Below are 23,193 nucleotides of genomic sequence, written 5' to 3' on the forward strand. Positions count from 1 at the left end.
GTAAATGCATCGGGTGTCAATGTTGGGTGTTTGCTGCAATAATAATAATAATTCATAATTTATTATATATATAGTGCACACAGATTACGCAGTGCTGTACAGAGCTTACCAAATCAGTCCTGGTCCCCAATGGGGCTCACAATCTAATCAACCTACCAGTATGTTTTGGAGTGGAAACCGGAGGACCCGGAGGAAACCCACGCAAACACAGAGAGATCATACAAACTCTTTGCAGATGTTGACCTTGGGACTTAAACTGAGGTCCCCAGCGCTGCAAGGCTGTAGTGGTAACCACTAAGCCACCATGCCGCCCCTATATGTGTCAAACATCAAGTCTGTACAAGGCCGGATTAAGGGTGGTGGGGGCCCCTGGGCGCAAACTGGTGGGGGCCCATCCAATAATGTTTTTGGAGGTATATAGCCTTCCAGCCCCCTGTAGTATATAGCCTGCCAGCCCCCTGTAGTATGTAGCCTGCCAGACCCCTGTAGTATATAGCCTGCCAGACCCCTGTAGTATACAGCCACCAGCCCCCTGTAGACTTTAGCTGCCAGTGCCCTGCAGAAAATGGCGATCTCGAAGATCTCCCCAGCAAAGGCAGCTGTGTCTCAATGCCACAGCTGTCATCCTAGACCCCTATGTGCATTGCGGGCGGCCACGGGCCGCTGCGCATTGCACACAGAGCTGAGTTGCTGACTGTTGGAAATTGGTGGGGGCCCCTTAAAAAGTGAAAGTGGTGGGGGCCCTGGGGCTCGAGCCCCATGAGCCCCTCCTTTAATCCGGCCCTGAGTCTGTATTTAGAGGGCTTAACCCGTGAGCCCTCTCCATACACCCTTCGCCAGATGCGATGTACTATTAAGTTGGCATGCAGCAAGGGGTTAATATTATATGTACACAGACAATAAAGATGAAGAATACTTGAAAGAAAGCTCTTGCGAGCAGGGTCCCCATTCCTGATATCTCCTAGCTTCCATCAGTAATATCTTATTTTGTTTTTACATATATCCCATCATCTGTAAAGCACTGCCGAATATGATGGTGTTAAAGCACTTTAACCATTGTAAAAGAAGACCCATTAAAGAGGTTGTCCACAGTAAAAATTTATATTGTTTATGTAAGGAAAAGTTATACAATTTTCAAATATAGTCTCTGTATCAATTCCTCTGTGTTATTCTTGATCTCTGCTTCTCTCTTCTCATTCAACTGGAAGATTCAATGTTTACTTCCTGTGGATAAAACATGGTCCATGATCATGTGATGTCACACAGGTGCACAGTTCTTTATAACAAATAGCTCTGATTACTCTCTGTTATAATGAGCCCGGCACCTGTGTGACATCACATGACCATGGACTGGTTTTTATCTACAGGAAATACACATTGAACCTTCCTGTTAAATGGCAACAAGAAGAGATCTAAAAAAGTAAGAAATTTACACAGAAAGTGTACTGGAAAATTGTTTTGATTACACAAACAATATCAATGGTTTGCTGAAAGTGTATAAACCCTCTGTCTATTTTCGTACATGATTGTATTGTACATTATACAGAGATTCAGGAGCATATAACTATTATAACATTATATAGTGCAGTTTCTTTGTTATTCCTCCTAGAAATGTATGAATACAGTAACTAGGCGCTATTATTCTCATTGTTGTAACTTCAGGCTTGGTACTAACTGAATATTGTTAGAATATGTTGGACAAACCTTCACCCCAACACTGCCAGCAATTGTAAGTCGTAGAAGAAATAACAAAGGAACACCACAACTCATCATTATAAGAATAGAGTTGTTATATTATGGGGAACACCATTATTGACTAAAACAGAGATGTCCGGAGAGATGACAAGTCCTCTGTAAAGCATTTCGATAGATAGCATTTGCCTCTACTGCCTCCCGAGATTTTTTTTAATTTGAAAAACGCTTGAAAACTTTGAAAAAAGAAGCGTAAACAAAGCCTTTGGTGCTATTTTGAGAAAAAAAACTGTAAAAAATAAGAAACATAGGAATTCAAGTAAGCATGTAATACTTTTAAACCATGGAAATCATTTTTTCTTATTGGTTCTATGCAAGGTCACTTTTTTCTCAGTATTGATTCTCTAAAATAAACCCACTGCGGTGAAAATGACAGAATGGGTCCAAAAGGTTCATAACCATTTGACCCTGGAGCCTGAAGGGATGCCTCTTTACTAATAATGATAGAAAAGGCGGACAGGGACAGACAAAAAGTGCTCATAGAGTAGTAGTTTGTAATGATGGTGAGAAATGGTGAGATGATAAGAATGAGGCTCACCAGATGTAGTTGTGCTCGTACCAGGCACAACACTAGTGGAAAGCGTGTGGGGCCGTATGCTGCTGCCAATCGACTGGATCTTCCGAACGCAGTAGCCACACCGGTCTGGATCAAGTAAAGTCGGTAGAGGAGTTGTTGTCGATGCGGCGCACACAGGTAGTAAATGGAAGTTGGGGTCTTCATGCGCTAATTTTTTATCTTTGGTATTTACAAAAAATAATCCTTTGAGATTCCGAAACGCGTTGTGTGTTATTGAGATACCAAAAAAACAAATTTTCGCATGAAGACCCCAACTGCTTCCATTTCCTACCTGTGTGCGCCGCATCGACAACAACTCCTCTAACGACTTTACTTAGAATGTATAACATGTAAAATATTTGAGGACCCTTGACAGAATCCTTACTGGGACCCAAACATTAAATAAAACTTTCACAAATGTACAATACAAACAATACTGAAATCGCCTGAATCCACCTTCGCCTTCATGCAGATAAATGTGAAATCTGGACATGTGCTAGCCTTTACAACAGCTGGTTTGCAGCTTGGGTTGTCTATTATCATAAGCTGACTAAAGAATCAGTTTATAGTTTTATAAATAATTCAATTAAAAGGGAAGGGAGAAGTGGCAGTCAGATCAGAGTTGGAAGGAATGACAAAGACAAACAAAGACTGCTTGGGATAAGAGTAAGTTTTCTATCTCACTCCCGTTTTTATTTTGGTCGCCACACATTAGCTCTGGAAAACTGAAAATTAGAGGCCGGGCTTACAGATGGCTAATCTGTTAAAAATGCAGAATACAATCATCAGCAAAATTGTTATTCTTCATGTACATAATTATGGCATTTTACTTTAAATGTTGCTCTAAATATGCAGAAGATATGGTTGATCGAGATACCAGATGGAAAGCCTTTTGATGACTGCATCATCCAGGATTTTAGAGATTGTCACACAATCCACTGGAACTGTACTGCAAAAGGAGCAAAGCATAAGCAAGCCCCAAACAAAAGTAGGCATCTGGTGGGCTGTATGTGCTCCCAGGCAATCCAGGGTCAGGGGCTAGCAGAGGACAAAGGATATGTTATAATTATTGAGGGATTTTCCTGATGTTGGAAGCAATAATACAGGATATTTTAAGGTATCAGATGACAGTTACCAAGTGCATTTATGCTACATTTTGGATGACATTGACCATCAATACTGATGACATCATAGTGTGAAATGATTACACTGTTTCCAAAATATCATTGTGAAATTTAATGAGTTCATTTTAAAGAGTAGAGGATCCAAGGGCATACAACAACTTCGCCAGAGAGAAGCACAAGGAAGGACGCAGAAAAGTCAAGTTTACTGAAAACATAAAGTTAATTACATCAAGTAACATAATTGAATGAAATCAAACAAGGGTATTCATAGCAGAAAGAGTAGAGATGAGTAACAAGATGCTTAGTGCATATCAGGTAGAATATTAGTGTGAAATACAAAAAAGGAAGAATAATTTCAGCAAAAAGGGTGAGAAATTGTTATGCTTTTAGCATAGCTTTATCACTAACCCACTGTGGCCTGTTACTGAAAAATTGATCACAAATACACAATGATCAGAAATAGTATATATAGTACATGTAGTATATGCAAGCCGTGTACTATATATAAATGCTATGCTTAGTGAAAGGTGAATAGCACTTTATATACTGTAGAATAAGTCTTTTTTTCCACTTCACACGTTTACAACTGCCCTAGTCTATGTCTTTTGGCTGCAGTCTGGCATTGGCAACAACCAGACCTGGCCTTTGGCTGTCAAGAACAGCAGAAGACCCTAGGGAGAAGGTAGAAGCGGATTATTGCAGCTGAATCTAAGCAGTGAATAGAGGAGAGCGCAGTCCCTCCAGCGCTATAGACCTGGCGGTCATGTGATTCCCGCTTCTGAAAGGGTTAAGCAGAAGCTATGCCTAACACGTCTGCCTCCATGTGGAGTCATTTCCCTCTGTAACTGGGACTCTTGTATATGTTCCAGTTATAATGGCAAACTTAAAAAAAAAAAAATGTAAAAATAGTGAAAAATTTTGACCTTATGGGAGACATATACAGTTAGACACACACATAATGCAGACCTATATATAAATACATATTAATATTTCCCAATAAATAAGTAAAAGATACTAAAAAACATTGTCCGAGATGCCCCATTTAGCCCAAAAAATAAATAAATAACACAATACCCCTACTTATGGACACCCAACTTACAGACGACCCCTAGTTAAAGCCCTCTGCCCACTGTGACCTCTGTTGAAGCTCTCTGGATGCTTTACTCTAGTCCCAGACTGCAATGATCAGCTGTAAGGTGTCTGTAATGAAGCTTTATTGATAATCCTTGGTCCCATTACGGCAAAAAATTTTGAAACTCCAATTGTCACTGGGGCAAAAAAAAAAATTTGTCTGGAACTACAATTATAAAATATACAGCTCCGACTTACATACAAATTCAACTTAAAAACAAACCTATGGAACCTATCTTATACGTAACCCGGGGACTTCCTGTAATTTGAAAATGTAATTTTAACTCCAAATACAACTGGAAAACTAGCCCTATGGCCCTGTGTGTCACGAAAAAAAGCTGAAATTTTTTTTAAGGTAGCGCGCAAAACAACTATGTCGTCAAAATGCCTGTTCTTTAAAGCCTTTTCAGGCTTTGTCATTAAGGGGTTCCAATGGTACTGTTAACCTGTATTGGAGGAGGGTCAAAACAAAAGCCCACCCTTTTTCATAACCTTCACTTTTCTTAACATAAATCCTTACATAACTTTATAAAGCCAAAGGTCTCATTGCTTCTTCATGGATTACTATTTGGAGAGGATCTGCAACCATTCTTGATATGCCGGTCAGTAAAATTGCATTTTCCTTTCACTTTTCTTAGAACTGTACATCAAGCTGTTCCTCAGCTACTCCCCCTATAAGATATATATCTTAATGTGACAACTGGGTGTTACCATTTGGGTAAAGGGGATGTCCAAACAGACTTGATATTGTCCAATAAGTGAAGACAATAACAGATGATGTATGGACATACCTCACACCCAGTTAGTTTAATCACAAAGACAAATACAAGTGTCAATCAAAACAGAAATCGGGACACTGTATTCCATGCTATAAACTAGGGAAGCTATAGATATGATAATTTCCAAACTAGAAAAACTCTCCTAGCCAGAAGAAATAAAGTCTCTAGATAAGTAGAGTATTTATCCCAGTTGAGATAAACCCATTTGATTGACATAGACCTTAGTTGCAGGGGAAAACTTGTAAAAGAAAAAAAAAACGATGAAAATGTCCACCAGGGGTCTTTTGTGATATAAAGGGTCTTTTGTCATATAAAGTAAAAACACACACACAAAATATGAATAAATATTCATAAAAATACATTCAAATTTTCCAATTTAAAAAAAATCCACTGCCACACTGCAAAAAAACACCGACATAATCACTTTGCCCGAGACATATTATATATCAAAACGACCGAAACAAAATAGGGGATTCATTAATGATGCTCATTTTGAGTTAATTTGAAAACCCAAAAAAAGGTAATATAATTTACCATATATACTCGAGTATAAAACGACCGAAACAAAATAGGGGATTCATTAATGATGCTCATTTTGAGTTAATTTGAAAACCCAAAAAAAGGTAATATAATTTACCATATATACTCGAGTATAAAACGACCGAAACAAAATAGGGGATTCATTAATGATGCTCATTTTGAGTAAATTTGAAAACCCAAAAAAGGTAATATAATTTACCATATATACTCGAGTATAAGCCGACCCGAGTATAAGCCGAGACCCCTAATTTTACCACCAAAAACTGGGAAAACCTATTGACTCGAGTATAAGCCGAGGGTGTAGTATACAGCCAGCCACAAGTAGTATACAGCCAGCCCCCATATAGTGTACAGCCAGTCCCAAGTAGTATACAGCCATTCCCCATATAGTATACAGCCAGCCCCGATGTAGTATACAGCCAGCCCCATGTAGTATACAGCCAGCCCCATGTTGTATACAGCCAGCCCCCTATAGTATACAGCCAGCCCCCTGTAGTATGCAGCCAGCCCCCTGTAGTATGCAGCCAGCCCCCATGTTGTATACAGCCGGCCCCCATGTTATATACAGACAGCCCCCATGTAGTATACAGCCAGCCCCCACGTTGTATACAGCCTGCCCCCACGTTGTATACAGCCAGCCACTATGTTGTATAAAGCTAGCTCCCACATAGTATACAGCCAGTCCCCTGCCAAGCGCATAAAAAATAAAAAAAACTTAATACTCACCCTCCGGTGTGCTGGCGCAGGTCCCGATCTTCGGCGCAAGGCTCCCGATCTTCGGCGTGGGACCCGGCGGCTCTTCTTCTCTCTTCTTTCTTCTATGCGCGCTCTCTTCTTCATAGTGCGCGCCTGCTAGCAGATCGCATGGACGCGATCTGCCGGCTACAGAAGAAAGAAGAGAGAAGAGGAGCCGCCAGGACAGGAGCTATTTTTTTGTGCTGAAAAACTCGGCTTATACACGAGTATATACGGTACAAAAAAAGCCTTTTTCCAATATTAACTCCAAATAAAACTAAAAATGAAAAAAAAAAAAACCTTTAAACTTTTTTTATGTTTAACTAGCTCTAAAAAAACACCACAAAATATTTTATGGTAACACGCAAAAAAAAGCCATTAAACCGCCGCATATGAAAATTTGCTAAAATGCCCTCTTTTCAGGCCACGTCACTAATGGGTTAAGATTGTTGAATATATTAGAACACTAAGACACTAAGACGTTGTTGAAAGATTACGTTTTTGTAATTATAGAAGTTTGAAGAAAAGAAATGATTTAATATGTCTCCAATAGAAATGGTGTCCACTTTCCCCTCTTCCCTTTAGGTATGGAACCTCTAGTGCAGTGATGGAGAACCTTTTAGAGACCGAGTGGCCGAACTACAAATAACCTACTTATTTAAATGCAAAGTGCCAACACGGCAATTTAAGCAGTAACATGTTGCTACCTGTTTTGTCACGGCTTTTAATTGTATCGGTGTCCCGAGGACACCAATACAGTTGAAAGAAAGAGGAAAAAATTCAGATTATCATTGTAGCTTCCATTGCAGCTTCTCCTTGCTCCTCCTTTAGTCCCAGGCAGCTAAGGATGTGACGCTTCAAAGTAGCACTGATCACAGCACATCCTGTGTGGCCAGGGACGGCAGGAGAAGTGTTAGGATTGGTACACAAAAGACAGGGGATAGTGTGCCCTGAGCTTGCCCCAACCTCTGTCCCTTCCTATAGCCCCCCCACGCTAAACCGTGGGGCGACTACTTGAAGACTCGAAATATTCTGGGTAAGTGTGGGAAGGGGAACACAAACAGACTGACAAACATAAAACATAAAAGAATCGTAAACAAGCCGGAGTCACAACTAGAGGGTACGTCAAAAGCAGAATCAGTAAGCAAGAGTCAAAGTCCAAAACTAGCCGAGTTAGCAACAATATAGATACAGATACAGAGCAATACAAACTAGCAGCAACCAGGTGGAGAAAGGGATTTTCAAACACTGGCACTGGTGACTAGTGAAGCTGCAATTTATGCAGCCAGAACTCCACCTCCAGAACCTGATAGGTGCTGGACAGCATCTGGGAATTAACCCCTCATGGTGCAGAAACAACCAAGCACCAAGCAGAGGTTCAAAGTCCCAGCCACTCCTAGACAGCGCGAGATCTTAGCAGCCGCTGCCCAGGACGAGAGGTGGAGTTTGCGCGGATACGCGCCGGGGTTCGGAGAACGCTGCTGGTACCACCAGAAGAACCAGAAGTCCCAGCAATCTCCCTAGCGAACCTGACAGTACCCCCCCCCCCTGACGGGGGGCCTTCGGACCCCTAGATCTTAAAGATGGCTTCTGAGGGTAGGTCTGATGAAATAACCTGAGTAACCGTGGAGCATGAACATCTCTAGCCGGAACCCAAGACCTATCCTCAGGACCAAAACCTTTCCAATGGACCAGGTACTGCAGGGAGTTACCTACCCATCTGGAATTCACCACCTTTTCCACCTCAAATTCCAGATTCCCCTCCACAATAGATGGAGAAGGAGGGTCAGAAAGAGGCAAAACAGGCTCAACATAGCGCTTCAGAAGACTCTTATGGAAGGTGTTATGGACCCGCCACCCTGCTGGAAGTGTAATCTTGAAGGAAACCGGGTTAACAATATGAGTAACAACAAACGGACCCACAAACCTGGGCGCAAACTTCAAAGAGGGGACCTTCAATTTAAGGTTTTTTGTTGATAACCACACTTTATCCCCCACCACAAACGTATCAGATTTAGTGCGCCTTCTTTCAGTTTGTTGGACCATAGAATTTTGTGCCCTCTGAATATTCTCCCGAACTTGTGACCAGAGCGAGCGCAACTTGGATGTAATGGCTTCCGCTCGAGGAATATTAGAGACAGGCACAGATGAAAAAGAGAAACGTGGATGAAAACCATAATTGCAGAAAAACGGAGATACCTGTGTGGACGAACTACAGTGGTTATTAATAGCAAATTCTGCCAACGGAAGGAATTTCACCCACTGGTCCTGACTGTCCGAGACAAAGAGTCGCAGATATTGAATCATCTCCTGATTCATTCTCTCGGACTGACCATTAGACTCAGGATGAAACGCTGAGGAGAACGACAGATTAACTTCCAGTCTAGAACAAAATGCTCGCCAAAATTTGGAAACAAATTGTACGCCCCTATCAGACACAATATCATCTGGTATACCATGGAGGCGTACAATGTTCTGTATAAACAAATCAGCCAATTCTTCAGCTGAAGGTAACTTTTTTAATGGAACAAAGTGTCCCATCTTGGAGAAACGGTCCACTACCACCCAAATCACTGTATAGCCTTGAGATGCTGGCAGATCAGTGACAAAATCCATTGACACTTTAGACCATGGCCTGGTGGGAACTGGAAGCGGAAGAAGAGGCCCCTCAGGACGTCTCCTGGGAGTCTTTCCTCGCGCACAGACCTGACAGGCTTGGACAAATGCGTGCACATCATTAGTCATGTGAGGCCACCAGTAACTTCTCTTTAAGAGATCCAAGGTACTCCGCATTCCCGGATGACCTGCCAATACTGAGCAATGCGTCTCCTCCAACACTCTCAAACGACAAGAAAGAGGAACAAATAATTTGCCTTCCGGAAGGTCTTTGGGTGCAGATTTTTGTCCTGCTAAAATTTGAGAGGAGAGGTGGGAGGAGACAGCTGCCAACACAACACCTGGAGACAAAATATTACTGTCCGTAGTCGCTGGAAGCTCAGGAGTCCCGAAGCTACGGGACAAGGCATCAGCCTTCACATTTTTTGACCCAGGTCGGTAGGTGACCACAAAATTAAAGCGAGAGAAAAACAAGGCCCACCTAGCCTGACGTGAGTTCAAACGCTTAGCAGTATCCAAATATACTAAGTTCTTATGATCTGTGAGCACAGTTATCGGATGAAGAGCTCCTTCCAAAAAGTGTCGCCAGACTTCAAATGCCCACTTAATGGCAAGGAGCTCTCGATTACCAATATCATAATTCCTCTCACAAGAGGAAAACTTTCTAGAGAAATATGCACAGGGCCTAAGTCTGGTGAGAGTGGAGGACCCCTGAGACAACACTGCACCTACTCCTACCTCGGAGGCATCAACCTCCACAACAAACGGTAGAGAGAGGTCAGGTTGAACCAAAACTGGGGCTGACGAGAATGCCGCTTTTAAAGTTTCAAACGCTGAGCAAGCGGCAGGGGACCAGTTGTTTGGATCAGCACCCTTACGGGTTAGATCCGTGAGGGGTTTGGCGATCACAGAAAAGTTCTTTATAAAGTTCCGATAATAGTTAGCGAAACCTAAAAATCGTTGTAGGGCCTTAAGATTGGTAGGCCGAACCCAGTCCGTGAGCGCCTGAACCTTACTCGGATCCATCTGTACATCAGAGGGAGTCACAACATAACCTAAGAAGGAAACCTTCTGGACGCAAAAAACACACTTTTCCAGCTTAGCGAAGAGGTGGTTTTTGCGCAACCTGGTAAGTACTTGGCGGAGATGTTGCTGGTGAGAAACCATATCAGGAGAAAAAATCAAAATATCGTCTAGATACACCACCATAAACACACCGATGTAATCATGAAAAATGGAGTTCATAAAGCCTTGAAAAACCGCTGGGGCATTACTCAAACCAAAGGGCATAACCAGGTATTCAAAGTGCCCCAAAGGTGTATTAAATGCGGTTTTCCACTCATCCCCTTCTCGGACCCGAATCAGGTTATAAGCCCCTCTGAGATCTAATTTAGAGAAAACTTGGGCCCCAGAAACCTGATTTAAGAGATCCGGGATCAAGGGGAGGGGACCTGAGTTTTTTACCGTTATCTTATTTAATTCTCAATAGTCAATACACGGCCGTAAACCACCATATTTTTTCTCAACAAAAAAGAACCCGGCCCCAGTGGGCGACTCAGAGGGACGAATATGTCCGATTGCCAAACTCTCATCAATATAACTCTTCAGTGCCTCCCGTTCTGGTACCGACAAGTTATATATACGACCCTTTGGCAATCTAGCATCAGGAAGAAGGTCAATTTTACAATCAAACTCCCTGTGAGGAGGAAGGACTTGGGACAAGGGTTTTGAAAACACATCTGAGTAGTCCGAGAGAAAACCTGGAAGACCCTGATCTTCCGTCACTACTGTACATAGTGAAACTCTGGTCAGGTGCTCCTTACAGAGAGGACCCCAATGAACCAGCTCCAGAGTTTCCCAATTAATTACCGGATTATGGATCCGGAGCCAGGGTAGACCAAGAATGACATTTTCAGACAGGTTTTCCATAACTAGAAAAGAACACCATTCTTCATGCATAGCTCCTACCATAAGCTTTATCTGCGGGGTTCGGAATTTGATCAACCCTGCCTGTAGAGGGGTCAAATCCGCACCCGACATCTGGATAGGAGTGGACAATGGAATCAATGACATGCAAAACTGAGAGACAAAATTATAATCGATTAAATTAGTCGCAGCACCTGAATCCAAAAAGGCGCGACCAGTGCAGGAAACAGACTGAAACTTAACCGTACAAGGTAAATACATTCTAGACACAATAGGGAGTACCTGAGCTCCTAAGCAGTCCCCCCGACTACTGCTTAGGAGCGGAAGTTTTCCTGCTGCTGCCTCTTGGAACAGGTGTTGATCTGATGATCAGGACTTCCACAGTAGAAACAAAGATGGCGTCTTATTCGATGTTGCTTCCGCTGTGCAGGAGAGATGCTATCCAGCTCCATGGATTCCAATTCTGGACTACCTGGAGACGGACTGGCCGCTGGCTGACAGTCCGAGGACACCCGAGGTGATCGCCTGGATCTTAGGCGACGATCAACTCGGATGACCAGAGTCATAGCATCATCTAATGTCTGAGGCTCGGCATAAGCTAAGACTAAGTCCTGTACTCGGTCTGACAGTCCGGACATAAATTGGTCTTTTAGGGCGCAGTCATTCCATTGAGAGTCAGTCACATACTGTCTGAACTGGGCACAATAATCTTCTGCTGTCCGTTTTCCCTGACACAGAGATCTAAGGTGGGAAACTGCAAGTGCTCGGCGGTCAGGTTCGTCATAAATCTGGCCTAAAGCAGAAAAAAAAAACGTCAAGAGAAGAACGGGATGGAGAGTCAGGTGGGAGAGAAAAAGCCCAATTTTGCGGATCCCCACGCAACAGGGAAATTACCACGCCCACCCTTTGAATCTCTGTGCCCGATGAACGAGGGCGTAAAGAAAAGTAAAGTTTACAGCCCTCCCGAAATGAAAAAAATTTCTTACGGTCACCAAAAAACACGTCAGGGAGAGGAACCTTAGGTTCAGGCGTGGGTGGCAGTGGATCCTGCGGTGATGTCTGCCGTGGAACCTGCATAGATTCCTGAATTTGGAGACGGGAAGCTAGATCCTGAACAAGCTGAGTTAGGGTCTGGACCTGAGTGACCACAGCTGACAAAGGCTCCATGGAAGGAGAGAATGTAGCAGGTCGGATACAGGATGCAGACCTATGTGCGGCCAGTGTTTCTGTTAGGATTGGTACACAAAAGACAGGGGATAGTGTGCCCTGAGCTTGCCCCAACCTCTGTCCCTTCCTATAGCCCCCCCACGCTAAACCGTGGGGCGACTACTTGAAGACTCGAAATATTCTGGGTAAGTGTGGGAAGGGGAACACAAACAGACTGACAAACATAAAACATAAAAGAATCGTAAACAAGCCGGAGTCACAACTAGAGGGTACGTCAAAAGCAGAATCAGTAAGCAAGAGTCAAAGTCCAAAACTAGCCGAGTTAGCAACAATATAGATACAGATACAGAGCAATACAAACTAGCAGCAACCAGGTGGAGAAAGGGATTTTCAAACACTGGCACTGGTGACTAGTGAAGCTGCAATTTATGCAGCCAGAACTCCACCTCCAGAACCTGATAGGTGCTGGACAGCATCTGGGAATTAACCCCTCATGGTGCAGAAACAACCAAGCACCAAGCAGAGGTTCAAAGTCCCAGCCACTCCTAGACAGCGCGAGATCTTAGCAGCCGCTGCCCAGGACGAGAGGTGGAGTTTGCGCGGATACGCGCCGGGGTTCGGAGAACGCTGCTGGTACCACCAGAAGAACCAGAAGTCCCAGCAATCTCCCTAGCGAACCTGACAAGAAGGTTTTGAGTCCTGTCTGGAAATTCTGCTGGGGTGATGGATCGGGTGCCCACAGAAAGTGCTCTGAGTGCCACCTCTGGCACCCGTGCCATAGGTCCGCCAACACTGCTCTTGTGGGTCCTCAGATTAACCACCATAAATTAAAGCGTCACTCTACTTTTCTGAGAAGGAAGTTGGATTATTTGGGGACAACATGATCTCCATAATTTCAGCATTTTAAGGTAAATCTCTCATCTAGTCATTTACATTATTAAGCACACACTTATGGGGGCTACAAAGTCTCATTGGACTTCAGGATCAGATATGTTCATAACAGATAGAGCGTTTAGCTACAGATTTTACATTGAGCTCTAGTTAAGGCAGTGAATATTAAAACTGTTACCAGAAACCTTCTCACTTTTTCATATTGGAAAGTAAAGGGATAACAATGTTCCTTCCAACCTCTATTGGTCCCACTCTGAATGGAGATAAAAATGAAGCACTTTCCTAGGTCTTACTAAGGAAGTTAATGGATCAGCCTAGGATTGCTGAACGAGCGGCATTAAGATGCAGCAGTTATTGAATAGACATTAAAGAGAACATCTCTCAGTTACTGAGTAGCTCTGCTCTCAATGGATCTTTGCAGCTTGGACATGCTGAGTCGACTAGAGCTTTTAGCATTGCTACACTCAAAATAGATTTGGTTTTGTCCTGAAGATGTTCTTCTGGCATCATTACCTGGATCCAAATAAAATGTATCCTTTCACTCACATTCTGATCTAATCATATATTCTTCATCAATGCTGCGCTTTATTCAGACAAGCCATTCTTTCACACAGAATCCATCTGCAGTGGTAGACTTCCTTTAATAACGGGATGTTGGGCAGATGCTTAATTTGCAGTAAGAGATGCGCCAACTGGGTTATCTAAGGCAGCCTTCTCATCTCTATATTCATTCACACTTAAAGTGGACCTGCCATTGTTAATTTAAATATTCTGATTCAGCAGTAGATAACAATAGATGGTGTTAGCCATTTCTAGTAGAGATTACATTTTCTTATTTGGTTGCGATGTGTGAATCCAGCTCATCTCAGCTTCTATGAGCTAAGCAAGAGGCGGTAAGCACATACCAAAGAAATTATGAGACCTCTGGACTATTCACAGTGAGAAATGTATCAATCTGGCTACTGAATTTGTGAATTTCATGGGGCTCCACTGAAAATGAAAGTTATCCAATTGGTAGTTCCAAAGCTCCACCTCAACCATAAACCATTATCATTCCATTATCAATATCAATAATCTCATATTGTTTTGTGCCTACACCTCCTATTCAGTCCTATAAATCTCCATGGTAAAAGACAAAAAGCAAACTCTATGTAGTCTATTCCTCCAATTACAGTATACACATCCACTTCATGACCGGATAGCTTTATGACCAAGCCAGTTTTTATTCTTGTTCTTTGCAGGACAAGTGTTTAATGGGATCATATTGTTGTACATTTATATTTTAGCAATATCTTTTTGCTCTTTAAATATTGTGCTTTACACCTTGCATTATACAAACTTCTGCTTTTGGCTGATATAAATCCAAATGGGAAAAGCCCAAAATAAGTACCCCCCATGAATCAATAGCTTGTAGAACCATCTATACTAGCAATACCTTAACATAATCTTACAATGTTCTAGTGCTGTCTTCTTGATTCTGATTTGGCTATTTCTTATTTTGTTCTAGTGCTGACCTCTTCATTCTGATTTGTCTCTTTCCTACCATTTTCTAGAGCTGCCTTCGCTCTTTCTTACCTAGTTCTAGACCTAACCTCCTGGTTCTGATTTGGCTATTTCTGATCATGTTCTAGTGCTGACCTCCTGGCTCTGACTTAGCTCTTTCTGACCATGTTCTAGTGCTGTCTTCTTGGTTCCGCTTTGGTACTTTCTGATCATGTTCTTGTGCTGTCTTCTTGGTTCTGCTTTGGTACTTTCTGATCATGTTCTTGTGCTGTCTTCTTGGTTCTGCTTTGGTACTTTCTGATCATGTTCTTGTGCTGTCTTCTTGGTTCTGCTTTGGCACTTTCTGATCATGTTCTAGTGCTGTCTTCTTGGTTCTGATTAGGCCATTTCTGACCATTTTCTAGTGCTTGTCTTCTGATTTGTCTCTTTCTAACCGTGTTCTGGAGCTGACCTATTGGTTTCAATTTGGCTGTTTTTGATTATGTTCCAGTAATATCATCCTGGTTCTGATTAGGCTTAGCCTTCATACATCCCAGTCCTGCTATCACAGCTTTCACTTAGATCTGTGCCTTCAAGTTCTAGTACTGTCCCTGATTTTCAGAGTTGTTACCATGTCCAGTCCCCTAGCCATCCCCTTTCAGGGGTTATAGTTGAATTCAAGACAAATTTGTTTGATGGCCTATGGACAGCGCAACTTAATATATTTATCAGTATAATCTTTGACTGAGATAAACTACAATTAGAAAGAGAAGTTCAAAAAAAAATAATATATTGTATAGTATTATATCACTCCATCATGTCTGATGTATATCACAAGTGGGCCATATAGTGAATGACTATACAGGCTATCCCCTACTTAAGAACACTCGACTGACATACGACCCCTAGTTACAAACGGACCTCTGGATATTGGTAATTTATTGTACTTTAGTCCTAGGCTACAATGATCAGCTATAACAGTTATCAATGGTGTCTGTAATGAAGCTTTAGTGTTAATATTGATTCTTATGACAACCCAACATTTTTAAAATCCAATTGTCACAGAGACAAAAAAAGTTCTGGCTGGGATTACAATGATAAAATATACAGTTCCAACTTACATACAAATTCAACTTAAGAACAAACCTACAGTCCCTATTTTGTATGTAACCCGGGAACTGCCTGTAATTATGATTGACATGAGAAGTAAATCTGTAAAACATAGAAACATTTGTCACAGTTGTCCATAAGGATTTCACACTACTTATAAAATGAATTTAATAACAGCTTTAAATGACATACTGTCAAGGGTAATCCCGCGATCCATGTCGCGGATCACAGGTACACCCGTGCTCCGCTGTGTGCCGTGTTCCTGTCCCTCAGCCTTACCTCTCTTGGCTCTTGATGCTGCCTCAGTCCAGGCCGCATGCCTGCTTCTCCTACTAGGCCGCGCGCCAACGATGCTAGGGCGTGCGCACGCCGGCTCTTTAAGACTTAAAGGGCCAGAGTCCTCCTGATTGGTGTTCGCTAATTCAACCTCGCCCTTATAATCCAGCACCTCCCTTCACTACCTGCCGGATCTTCTCCTAGGATCTCCTATGGTTTCCATACCAGGCTTCCCTAAGCCGTTCCTGTGGAAGAGAAAGACCATTAGCATTCCCAGACGCCTCTGTGTTCCTGTCTCCAGCGTTACCAGTGTTCCTCTGTGTTCCTGCTGTCATCCCAGGCTCGGACTGTTTCCTGCATAACCTTTACCTTGGCTGCCACCACGGGCCTCATACCATCTCCCACGGTGGTCCAGAGGGTCCACTGGTCCACAGACTCCTCCCTCCGGACTCTTTTAGTTCTGTTGTCTGTGTGACCGTTACACATACATAGCAATGGTTATACCACATCCAACCATCATGGGTGGTAACCTGATGCTTCTGGGAGTCAAAGACAAAAATCTCTTCTGGTGCTCCCTCTACCATGGCCAAGGTGAGAAATTAAATAATTATTCTTGTTTTTATCTCCAAATTTCTCCTTTGCCTACTCTTTGTCCTGTCCAATAGATTTCGATTTTCTAATATCTCTTTTCTTCCAATTGTCAGGTTCCAATGCTTATCCTGTGCTGTGTCAGTGCAAATTGCCGTATGACTGGATACATAAAGCATGCAATTCACAGACAGGCCCTGTACTCCTGGCTCAAGCACTGGCACCATAATTCTCTTAGCTTGTTTCCTCTCTACGCATCCTGCGTGTCAGTTCCCAGAAGCCCTCAGGATTTGCCCTGTGACCCTGAAATATAAATCCTGCATTGTGTTTATTTTTACCTTAAGCAATAGGGCTTTTTTCCCCACTCCCCACAGGATACTTATTCTTAACAGGGTCAACGGCTCCTACCCAACTAAATTGCTCTATAAAAACTGAATTTTATTGTGCACAACTTTTGCAAGCTCCACTGGGGGCATTTTTGGCTATTGATCTGTACCTGCGATAGTGCTAATATTTTCTTTTACAGATAGAACAGCATAAGTAAAGTAAGACAACAGAAAACACCAGTAATAAAAAGACAAAGCACCAATAATAATTCTTTATTTATATTTATTTATAATTTATATTTATTTTTATACACTACTACAAAAATGATAATAACATAGTAGTAATATAACTATGATAGACGCTTAAAAACCGTTGAAACATATGTAAATCTTGGGTGAGCTTAAACTTAAAAAGGCTATGGTATATCTAATAAATCCTATAAATCTAAACATTTAACAATACTTCTCTTTATGTTATGTAGCAATTTAATAATAATAATATATACAAATGTATATCCACTTTTCTCAACTTTACACTTAAGTTTTCTCACTAGTGGAAGTATACAAGGTAATCTATGAGGCTATATATATACATTTCCAATTCATACTTACAATTTTTAAAGCTATGTTCACATTTTGTTTTGTGAACATGTTCAGTGTGTACATCAGGAAAGCGCCACCCTACAGACAGACAGGACAGCAAACCCTAAAACTCCAGCCTCACAACAGCCCTGTATGCTTACCTCAGTGTATCCCAAGTGATTAAGGACAACCACGAAGACAGTCCCTTCTTTCACCAAAGTGTGAACCTGTAACAAGACAGAAAAATAACAATGGGGAAGTCAACTATCCCTTAAGGCACAAAATCATAGATAAAAAGAATAGTCAGGTACAAGAGAACCAGAAATACCTAAGTAGCGAGACAATAGAGTTGGCAAACAGCGTCTTTAACCAGCAAAGACTACAAGCTCTTTTGAGCAGGGCCCTCACTCCTATTGTTCCTATAACGATGTTTTTTATCTGTCCTCTGTAAATTGTAAAGCGCTGCAGAATATGATGGCACTATAGAAGATGATTTGGGCTTGTTTTGCAGCCACAGAACCAGAAGAGACCAAAAAGTTCAAAGATGGCTACAAAAGTGTTTCTGCATAACAATGTAATTTGTATGGTATCCTCCTCACGGCTATTGTTTTTACGGCTACAAAGGTGAGTCGGCTTCTTGAACCCCATAAGATAGCGCAAGTCGTATTACTGAGATTGTGACAGTCTTTTTCTATTGTCATCTGCTGTTGACAGTCAAGCCACAATCAAAATGGGACCATTGTCTAATGGTTTAAGGAACTAAACACTTTAGAGGGCTTTCCAGAAGTTTTTGGCTTTGTTTTGTGGCTGCGCCTTGTGTGCCATATTTATTATATGTCGGCACCACAATTAAGCTTCTTTTCCAGCATTTCGTCACTCAATTTGGGAGCAGCTTTCCAAAACCGACACTTTTCCCAAACTTTTAGTTTTCGGATCAGCTTTTCTACCAACTTGTAAACCCCTTCATGTATGTGGTTTGACATTTCTGTCAAACATTGTTTTAATGGTGCGGCAAATACATTAAGCCCGTGAACCACAAGTTAACATCAAAATGCAAATCACTGCTACTATTAAGTGCCAAAAAACAACAACTAGAACCAAAAATAATGAATGCCCCCCTTTGGTAGGCTCACACACTTGTAGACCACCAGCTTGGTTTGCCTCCAGGCCCATGCTTCGGGTTCTTCAGGATGAAGTCATAGGTTAAAAAAGGTCATACAAATGTACTGCTCAAATAATCTTGGCACCACAACAGATAACATCTCACCTTAGTGGCCCAGGTGGAACTTAGCCTAAATAGGAGAAATTCAAAAGCAAAGGCGCTTTTATGGACTGGGGTTTTATGGACTGATATGCAAAATTTTAAGGCTCTTTTTGTGCATATCTAAATAAATATACATTTATTGACATATTGGGGCAGATTTATCAAGCAGTCTGAAAGTCAGAATATTTCCAGTTGCCCATGGCAACCAATCACAGCTCAGCTTTCATTTCACCAGTGCTCATGAATATTTTAAAGGGGAGCTGTGATTGGTTGCCATGGGCAATTGGAAATATTCTGACTTTCAGACTGCTTGATAAATCTGCCCCATTGTTGCGATCTGCACCATGTATCAACCCAATCGCACCTAAGACCTAGTGCAGACTTCATACGTGTAGCTGAAATATTATCTGTTGAGGAACCAGGATTTGGTCTTCCTGGACACTGGAGCGATAGCAATCAAGTCCTGACTGTCTTCTACTTCTGGACTAGAGACCTTTTGAGGAGTTGAGTTTTAATTTGTTTTATTTTGTTGCTTTGTTGGACCTGAAATGAAGAACTGGGGACACAGCTCTGCAACACAGCGAAGCGAGGAGGGCTGAGTCAGGCTCTGTTTCTTATGTTTAAACTATTCTTGCCACCAAGGAACTTTTTGCTTTTCCCATGAAACGTTATCACTTACTATCAGGTGATACCTCTTTTAGGATGACTACTTGAACAGAGTCTTGGAGGCTTTACTTTTAGTATTTATGCTGGGATGCTGCAGCTGTATCTCCCTTTGGCTCTTCCGCTTGCACCGTCCATGTTGTTCTGTGAGTAGTTTTTGTCTATACTAACATGTCAGTCAAGATAAATATCTAGAAAGTTGCAAATATACATAAATTAAATATAATGACATAAAATGTTGTTAGAACATTTACATGGGGTGCCGTGTGTCTACACATTTTACCCTGGGGGAAAGGGGGCACATTTTGGTGTCTGTGCATTAAACTGCAGGAGCTTAGAGCTTTATTTCGTGTCAGGTTTAGTGATGCATTTGAAATATGCTGGGAAGATATGCCGACGACAGAATAATTCCCAGAATGCCTTGGGCACCTGACACAGCAGAATCGCCTCCCTGGTTAATCAGCATTGCTTCAGCTGGTTCTGTCAGCTTGGCTGGATGTAAAAAGTGCAAAGGAGATCCATCACAAATATGGTCTGCTCACACCTCCAGCTGTTCAGAGGTCCCCTAAGCTCTTTAAGGGGTTGTAAAGTTTTATATGAATTACACTGCTTTAACTAAACACTAGATCTGCAACAAGTATCGTTCTCTGATCTCCAGATCTGTGACTGGTGGGGTTGTTTTCATATGCACAAAACATATATAGGTTCTTTTCTATGGATACATATGTGTGATCAGGGTCAGCTCCAGGTTTCGGTGGGCCCATGGGCGACAGAGCCCTCCTCCCCCACATGGATTATATGCAGCCCCCTCCTCTCCCTCCAAACATTATATGCAGCCCCCCTCCCCCACATGGATTATATGCAGCCCCCTCATCTCCCCCTAAACATTATATTCAGCCCAGTCCTCTCCCCCAAACATTATATTCAGCCCCCTCCTCACCCCATACATTATATGCAGAGCCCTCCTCAAACCCCATTTTTTAAATACAGCCCCCCCCACTATTCATTATATACACCCCCCCCCCCCCATTCAGCAGCACTAGGCATCATTCGACACAAAATAGTGGGTGTTCCAGTGCTCAGTCGGATCGTGAGCCAGATTATCATGCAAAGTCTGTTGCACGCTCTATGTTAAAGGTGCACCACAAAAAAGCTGGCAGTCGTGGCAGTGGAGGGAGCACTAGAATTATGAAGAACGCGCACCAGAAATCCTGAATTTTATGCACCCTGTTATATACTCAGGAAAACTGCATTTTGTGCAGTTTGCACTGTACTTAGTAAATGTGCCCCATATTGTTCATCTGCAGGTAGCATAGAACAGGAAGAGATGAGCATATATATATATATATATATATATATATAGGGTGCTGCAGGCAGCATGCTATAGAGAAGGAAGAGCTAGGTGACTGAAATCAATGGGGAAAAATTTATCATATGCATTTTGCACCAGCGAATGAAGTAATGTGCAACATCCCCCACCGGACCTAGCCTTTCTTCGTGGCTGGAGACAGCCGAGGCTCAGAATACCAGAGTGGCTGGCTTATGTGTCCTTGGGCACACTATGGTCACGGTGCTTGGTATCAGGACGGGCCTACAGCTTGGCAGATCTACAACAGGTGGTGTGTGCAAGAAAAGTGGAGGGAGAGGCTGATGCAAGAGGTTTCTCCCTGGGGCAACCCCTGAAGTGTATATGGGAATCCCTGGGTGATGGAGACTGGGGAGCCTGTAATGGTGAAGCAGCCTGATCAGACCGAGGTAGGTTGTGCGAATCAACTCACGGTTCTTTATTGGAACTTGAACAGGAGGCGACGGCCTAACATCAAAGCTGGTAGGAGATAGCTGGTCCACAGGAAGGGTTGCTCAGAGTCGTTCAGGAATTTGTATATTAGAATGAGGTCTCCCCTCAGCCATCTTTTTTTTTTAAGCTGAATAGTTTAGTATTGTATTCTAGTCCCCCCATTCCCCTAATAATCTTGGTTGCTCTCCTCTGCACCCGTTCCTGTCCTTTTTATACGCTGGTCCCCAAAACACAATATTCACCTTCATTAATGTGGAGTCAATTCAGAACCAGTTCAGTTGTGCGCCGATTCATTAACCCCTTGCACCACAATTTAACATCCCACTGCAGAATTTGTGCGCCAAAAACCCACACCCTTCCCTGTGTCAGTGTGGGACACCATAGGAAGAAGTCATTACTTGATCTTGCACTCGCTGGGGCAATAATAGGGAGAAAAAAAACATCTGACAAGTTCACTTTAAAGAAGAGTATTGTTTTACAATAAAGAATGTTTATTCGTCATTTAATGTCTATTTGAGAAAAATGACTTACCTCCGTAAATGAACCTCAACCAAAGCACTTAATAATATAATAATAGGAAAAAGACAGGCGCTAAAGATAATTGAAGTGTTATTATCATAGAGAGGGTAGTGCAAGTCAAAAGGTCTTATTATAATATCAGGATATGAAGTATAAAGGGAGAGGTTTGCCAAGGGCTGTAGCTAGAGGACGCCATCACAGACTTCTAGCTCCACCTCTGGTGAATTCTTCTGTTTCGAACCAGAATCACTTACCCACAATCGCAGCATCAGCTGCCACTCGGCCTCTTCCTCACGTTAATCTCTCTCTTTCCACTTCATCTCTCTGTGACTTTCTCAATTATGTTTCTGGTAACAGGCTGGTGAGAATGTAGCAGCAGCTTCATTAGGCCCTGCTGCCTGTAGCAATGAGTGTGCGCTGCACATATTGATCCCCTGCCACAGAATGAGCAGCACAGCGATCTTCACTCACTGTGCCCAGAATTGGCACAACTTACAAGTGGAAGCATTTTGGCTTAAGCACAATTTGCAATTCTAACCCTTTCGGTGCTTTATTATGTGTGTAATAGAATTCATGCCAGAGTAGACAGATGCAATAATTGATGCCTATTTACATATCGTTGCTCATGGCTGCAGTGAAATCTCAGGGCTGATATGGATTAGGCACATTCAGCTACATAGTGCTGTCATTATTTAGGTAGGACTGGTGTTTTATTCGTTTTTTTTTTTAAGTGTGTACTTCTTTGTTTGCATGGATAAAAAGGATCGCTCAATTCATCCTATATTAATGTATAATAAATCAATGTAGTGCAAACATTTCTATCCAAATAGGTGTTGACAGTACCGGGCTCTGGTGCAAAACTTTAAGCAGGTCTTTACCCTATTAATATGCCACTAAGATGACATCACAGTGTGTGGGGTCTTTATACAATATGGAAGGAAGTTATTATATACACTGGGATGGGGCTTCATTTACATTACATTTTTTGTATATCTCAGCATATATATGTCAGGAAAGCATATGCTGACCATATCCATAGACAAATCGTAGCAGAGCGAGCTATCCTTTTTTCCCTTGTATACTGTGAAAAACACAGGATGCAAAGTGAGAGCAAGCTACCCCTTTCCATACTGCTTCTACTGCTTCTTCCTGCTGTATGACCAGGGGGAGTATAAAAACCTCCGGTGGGCCCCCGACGCCTGCTGAGCCCCTGTGCCCGATGCCTCTGGGGTCCTGGCGCCCGATGCTTGCAGCGCCCCTACTCCTGTGTCCCCGTCGCCTGCTGTTCCGGTGGGCCGCGATGTCCTATGCTCCAGTGCGAGAGGAAAAAGCGTCCTCCCATGTCAGAGCACAAAACATCACTCCCCG

The 23,193-nt window shown here is 42.5% G+C and overlaps 1 long non-coding RNA gene across 1 annotated transcript in view; it reads left to right on the forward strand.

Moving 5' to 3' along the window:
- Nucleotides 1–1,336: 1,336 nt before the first annotated feature.
- The window catches only part of LOC140104254 (uncharacterized), a 39,603-nt gene continuing 17,746 nt past the window's right edge, over nucleotides 1,337–23,193 (forward strand). Inside the window, exons 1-2 of the long non-coding RNA XR_011850282.1 lie at nucleotides 1,337–1,420; nucleotides 18,093–18,205. This is a non-coding gene — a long non-coding RNA (uncharacterized lncRNA). The remainder of the gene's footprint in view (nucleotides 1,421–18,092; nucleotides 18,206–23,193) is intronic.

Source organism: Engystomops pustulosus, chromosome 10 (assembly GCF_040894005.1).
Source record: "Engystomops pustulosus chromosome 10, aEngPut4.maternal, whole genome shotgun sequence".
In the NCBI taxonomy this organism is placed as follows: domain Eukaryota; kingdom Metazoa; phylum Chordata; class Amphibia; order Anura; family Leptodactylidae; genus Engystomops; species Engystomops pustulosus.